This window comes from Schistocerca piceifrons, chromosome 5 (genome assembly GCF_021461385.2).
Source record: "Schistocerca piceifrons isolate TAMUIC-IGC-003096 chromosome 5, iqSchPice1.1, whole genome shotgun sequence".
NCBI classification, from domain to species: Eukaryota; Metazoa; Arthropoda; class Insecta; order Orthoptera; family Acrididae; genus Schistocerca; species Schistocerca piceifrons.
In genome coordinates this window covers 691,237,102-691,243,880 of record NC_060142.1, presented here as the reverse complement: position 1 = coordinate 691,243,880, position 6,779 = coordinate 691,237,102, and positions in this window count along the sequence as shown.

Here is a 6,779-nt window from a genome sequence, read left to right as displayed (position 1 = left end):
TTTAACTCTAATACCTCTTGTATTTTGATGAAATATGCTAATTCCTTCTCAACTTCGAAACATGATGTCCTCTGAAGGTGAGCCCTTAGTTAGAGGAACTTCCCTTAAGCAGGTATACCTATCAGCCAACCTCAGTCTAAAACAGGTGCAGCTCTAACACCAACTACTACAGGAATTTTTCCAATAGTGATCCTACCACTACCCACTACACTATCACCTATAAGTTTTGCCAGCTTCCTCTTCCCATACCTATTGAGGTATAGGCCATGCCTAGTAAAACTCGATCTACTGGTAGACTCAACTGGCACCACTGCAATATGACCCATGCCGTCTGTCATCAGTGCCTTCTCCAGCCCATGTTAATTTACCTGACAGCCGCATTAAGATGAGGCCAATCATGACACTGAAACAGTTGCATGTAATGCACATTAGTGCCACCAGTTTGAGTAGCTATCTTTACCAGATCACCACCTACATCATATTCCCCATCCCTATCAAGACTGTTCTCTGCTCCAGCAACTGTCACTACCTGATCCTCCTTTGTAAAATTCCTACATAACTCCCCTATGCTGACAGTCACCTGAGCCAACCCTGCACTATGCTTCACAATGCTGGTGACCTGGTACTCACCCCCCAACACTTCCTGCAACTGCTGGCCCACACCTCTACCACGCGAACTACCTAGCAGCAGAACCTTCTTCTTTCTGTTAGACTTGGCAACTGACCTAGGCCTCGTAACTGCTGAGGACTGCTGCATGTTCCCTACACCTACAGCTACAACAGGCTCCTCTCCACTCAATTCTGACACTTGGTCAAATCTATTGCATATACACAAAATATAACTGTCTGAATACCTCCTCCTTCTAGCTGCCTTCTTGCCAACTGCCATTTCCCATTTCCCAGCACCCTTCACCCTCCTCAACCTATCTGGTTCCTCCTTCGCATGTTTTAACTGCACCTGAAGGGCAAAAGCTTACGCTCCTGCTCCTCTATCAACTTATTTCTACTACAGATTCTGTATTCCCAGGAGAGGACCTCACTAGAAGCCCACTGGCTTCCCCACTGCATTCCCACCAATGAAAATACTTTGAACAAATCCCACACCATAACCCACAACTCTCAAAACTACGACAGAGCCCACACTTCTCACTCACGGTAAAATTGTAGTTACTGAAGAAAAGTATTTGTCTACATTACCCAAGTTCAGTTATGCCAGTAGAACTATTTATAGAACTAACAATAGCAGTCTCAAAATTCTCTCTCTACTAAAAAAAGCAACTACTTGCAATAATACTACTAAACCATAACTAATACCAATACCAACAAAACTTTACAAAATTATTAGCTAAAACCAAAAATTCAAGTGGCCACTGGAACATTCAACAAAATTAAAACACTGAATGAAAATTTTACTGAAATATTTCACCAGAAACAGTAAGAAACATTAGCTGAAAACTAAAGCACGAAATTTACTAAATGATACAATGTAGGCTTTCACGGCTGGTGTTGTCTTCAGTTGAAACTTCCGGGCTGAGAGGCTGTGGCCGATATATAAAATTTCCACCTAACGTTTCATCTCCATCTGTGGGAGACATCTTCTGAGGTCGTCCGGCTACTGCTACAGTCTTCAGTTACTTATTTTAATGTTAATTTGTATTAATATTTGCTGTAAAAGTAAATTATTTGTGGATTTTCATTCATCTCAGTCTTTCTTCCTGTATTATTGTCTCAAGTGGTCTGTTATTCGTGAGTGTACTTACATTCTTCAACCAAGCCTCATGCCTCAGTAGTGTGTTTACATTTTTCTGCGTGCAGTTGCACCTGCAACGGTTATAAAGCTAAGTACTGACAAGGTTTTTGTGCACTGTTATACAGTCATTAAATTTAATACTTTTCAGCAGTGTTTTTGAAATACTGATGAGCAATTTCAACAGCAGTTCAGCACATGTGACGTCACACCATGTCCTACCCCATCAGAGGTGAGCCACCTGTGAAAGCAGCCATGTCATATACCAGCTCTGCCATGATCATTGTACAGCTTTTTATATTGGTTATAACAACCAGCTGGCTGTCAACCAAATTAAACGGCAACCACCAAACATTGGCTAAGAGCAAAGTAGACCACTCTGTGACACAACATGCAGCTGATGGTAACATGCTTGATTTCAATGGCTGCTTCTATCCAAGCCATCTGGATCCATCACCACAGGTTTTCTGAACTGTGTAGATGCAAGTTATCCTTACAACACATTCTCCACCCCCAAAATTATCCTGGTGTCAACCTAATGTAACTTTCTGTCACCACACCCCTAATCCAATACTTTCCACCCCCTCTGTTCCATTAACTTCTACATGTTCTTTTCCCTCTTTGTGTGCTACTGTCTGCAAACACAATCGACCATCTTCCCCTGTTCCCACTCCTCTCCTCTTCCGCTCCCTATCCCCCCCACAATCTCCCTGTCTGCAGCCTTCCGACACTGTGCTCGCTGGCAGTCTAGCCCCTTAATACTCTGCTAGGGGGTGCTTTTCTCTCACCCATCTGTACCCTGCTATCCTTTTCCCTTGCCCACCTGCTCCAGATTGCTGCTTGTGTTCTGTGTGACAGTTGCATTCTGGTCTGAGCTGCTGAAGGTAGCAGTCTGTGTTGTGTGAGCACTTGTGTGAATGCGTTTCCTTTTCTGAAGAAGACTTTGGCTGAAAACTAATGGGCAATTGCCTTTCTGTTGAGGCCATCTGCAATTCAACAGTGAGTTTTAATCTATATTTTCCTTATATTGTTGATATTCGAGCTTGGAGTTTCTATTGTTTGATATTGTCTAACTTAATCACTCAATGGAACTTTCTACAAGACATATTCATGTTTAGAGTAATTAGTCATTCACTTTTAATCGGATCTACTGAACAACTGTTTCTAGTGCCTGACCACTTGCTAGATGTGAAGGAGAAAATGTCTTCAACACATGCATTTGTCCCAGGAATGAGTGTTGCAAAAGATACAAGACTTTATAATTCTATTAATTTCTTTTGTCCTTTATGACTAGTAAACATTGACAACCAGTTGTCTGAGGCATCTTCTGTACTCTCCAAATTACTGGCAGGAATGTTCCCAACAAGACAGAACTCAACATACAGTTCGTCCATATCAATTATGCCAGCTAATTGGAGGGATTCCACAGCAGTTACCAGGGAATAAAAAATTATGCTTCTGTTTAAACAAGAAAATTATAGCTTTACTGCAACATTCTCCTCTGAGAACTCATATGATTTTTGAAGATAGTTTAAGGTTTCTTGATAGAACTGTATAAAACTTTTCCTCAGTATAGTTCTTTCTGAAGAAGACAGCATTTCATTTCAATAGCATTCTTAACTGCGATTCCAAAGAACCGATCTTTTCTTTGATCCAATTTTCTCTTCAGTAAGCACATTTCATCATAAGCTTCACTATAGAAATAGTGTCTCTTTCTAAGATACATTGAGCAAAATCTTAGCTGCATTGCTGAAGAATAGTAAATGGATTTCAGCAGTATATCCTTAAGCTCATCTTCTGGGTCAAAGTACTTCTGAAGAACTCTGGATTTCCTGCTACAGAATGATGAACACATAATAAATGATAATCTTTGTTGAGAAGGCAGTTCCAAAAATCAGTAACTCATAAATTCAAATACCTCAATCAATACATCTGACCACATCAAATTTGACTTAATACCTAAGATTTACAATCTTAATTTGTCTTGAGCATTTACACTGTAGTATGTCTGTTTTCTCTGAGATTTTTATGACACCTTCAAGGGACATCACCTAGGCATAAATGTCCATGTCCAGCAAGTGTTACCACACTCACCATACCGCACCTTGCCCCTGCAGAGTTATATCACTGCATAAGCACCATCTGCACAGATCACTGGTCGGAGTGTGCACAGCGTATTTTTCATACTACATAAAATGTTTATATGAGACATGACCATCTTTTGCCAGCATAAGCTTCCTCTGTGGACCATAGGTCATTCTCATGAGTAGCCCACAATTATATGTAATATACACTTGCGTCCAAAATTAAAGTGACAAACTGCTATTTTGTTCTCCTGTGTCTAATTCATGGCATAATCACCCACACTGTCAGCAGATGTCCATATGATCGTGTTCTGCAAGGAAGACGCCATTCCGGTCAAAGTAAAACCACACCAAATATGACGTCATGGCAACTATAAAATCAGATAGTGTTTGCCGGGTCGTCCCACATCCACATCACTGTATACAGTGTCGCAATGCTGCAATGTGGCACAGATAATACACCTACCATATGAAGAATGGAAGCAGAACAGTTGCAAACTGATGTGGCCTAATGTGCATCGTCATGTTGTTTCTCGAATGTAGTGACAATTTATAGAGACCAAAACTGTATCCTCAAGATCAGTGTAGGGTCGACAACGTGTGACATCAGAAGAGAGAACCGTTACTTGGTTGTAAGGGCAGGATGGTGCTGCCTTAGTACTCCACGGCAACCAGCATCTGACCTCACAGCATCCAACATTGAGGCGAAAGTGGCAGAATGCTTCGGCAGAGAGGCCTTTACTGTCAGAGACCTGCTTCATGTGTATTTCTGATGTGTCTTCACGGAAGGGAACGTCTACAGTGGAGTCATCAACATGCCACATGGATGCTCAAACAGGAGGCCAATGTGCTTTTCACAGATTAGTTCCAATTTGGTCTGGAGAGTGATTCTTGATGGATTTGCATCTTGAGGGAATGTGGAACATGATTTTGAGAGCCAAACATTGTGGAAAGAGCGATATGGAGGAGGATCCCTAATGGTGTGGGGGTAAGGATTGTGTTTACCACTCTGACACCTCTTTAGGAAACTTTACCCATAACAGATGAATTGGCGAGGTTTAACTCCTGTCAAGTATTGTGACAAGCTCTTTAGAACTCACGACCAGTTGTTGTGAGGTGCTGTTGGCCCAGACTTTGTAATGGTAGATGATAATGCTCGACGTCATGGAGGATGACGTTTCCTGGAAAACTGAAGATATTGCACACATGGCCTGGCGTGCTTGGTTTCCTGATATGAATGCCATAGAGTGTGTCTCGGGTGCACTGTGGAGACTGGTTGCATCATGCCAGCATCCACCAACCACTGTCCAAAACTAGTGACCATCTCTGCAGGAAGAATAGGCATTATTGTCTCAACAAGAGATTGATGACATCATTCACAGCATGCCCTATCATTTCCAGAACCGTATTGCTGCCAGAGGTGGTCACACCTCATACTGAGCACATTAACCAGTTGTCGGAGTGTGTGTGAAAAACCTTAAGTAGGAAAAAACGAAGAGACTTTTTTGCCGACCATTATGCATGTTGCAATTGTTTAAGTTATGTATTCTTTACATTGTTTCCACCTTATTATCACCTGCTTATACTGTTTTGTGGCAAAATACACACAACCTTGTAACATTTCTGCTTGTTGCTTTAATTTTGGACACCAGTGTATCTGGTACAATCTGTTACATGTTTCATTTATTCTCAACAAATATATGGAATATTTCCTTTAAATGTTCATATATGATTATTTAATTGGTTTTGGTCTTGGTTAGCATGGAAGATATCACTAATTATTAGCCATACTGTGGTATACGTGCTCTGTCATTACACATTCCATAATATTAATTGTGGTTTTAGTGTATAACAGCATGGGATGCTTGTTCCTTCATTTAAACTGAAATACAAACAATGGAAAACCCAGGTTGAAATGTAAAAGACACACATATGCATGTGTAATAGACATACGTGCGCGCACATGTTCACTCTCTCTCACACACACACACACACACACACACACACACACACACACACACACACACACACACACACTGCCTGAGACTGCAGTCATGTGTTTGTGTGCGTATGTGTGTCTACTGTTGACAAAGGCCATTGGCCGAAAGCTTTAAGTGTGAAAATATTTTTGTTGTGCCTATCTGCAACTCAGCATCTCCGCAATATGGTGAGTAGCAACTTTCCTTCTCAAAATATTGTAAACTGAAATACAGTATCAGGTAACAGCTATGGTTCAACGTTAGCAATATACTTAATTTCAACCTTAATCATCCAAATCTCAGATTTGGAAACATCAACATATGCAGAATGCCGATTACCACACATAGGTCCCACAGTAAATTTGTTTGTTCCTAACTAAGTTTTGATACCCCTTTTGACCCTGTCACTCAACATATCTTCTCCAACCATAATAATAGAGTTCACCCCTTTCTATAGATAGCTATTGTACAACCATTTTTCATTTCAGATTAAAGTGTCCCCTACTCATTCCCTGCCAAAAGTAGTTTAGGTTATCCCTCTGTGGATTCACCTAACCAAAGGACTAGGTCCGTCTGTTTGGAATACCTATCCCCAGGCTCCTCTACACAAAATTCAGTATAGGCCATTTAGTTTTTGAATGCATCAGACTTTAGGCATAGGTTAGCCTCTTTGTAGGTCTGCCTACCCACCTCAAATTCCTCAACCCACCTAAGGCAGGGTACACTTCACTATTATAATCTGTCTGCACAGTATCTCAGTTTCATTTCTCGCATCATGACAGGAGAGGTTTCCTTCACTTCTAGTGTGTCTTTGCCCTAGTTTTAAAGCATATTGTACCATGCTCTCAATACAAAACTTCTTTTATCTACATGTTTGTTGATGTATGAAAACACATTTGTATTAGTGTATAACTTTGGGCAACAATATTCCCATGTTTATTTCTTTTTCTTGGGATCATTTAGATTCAT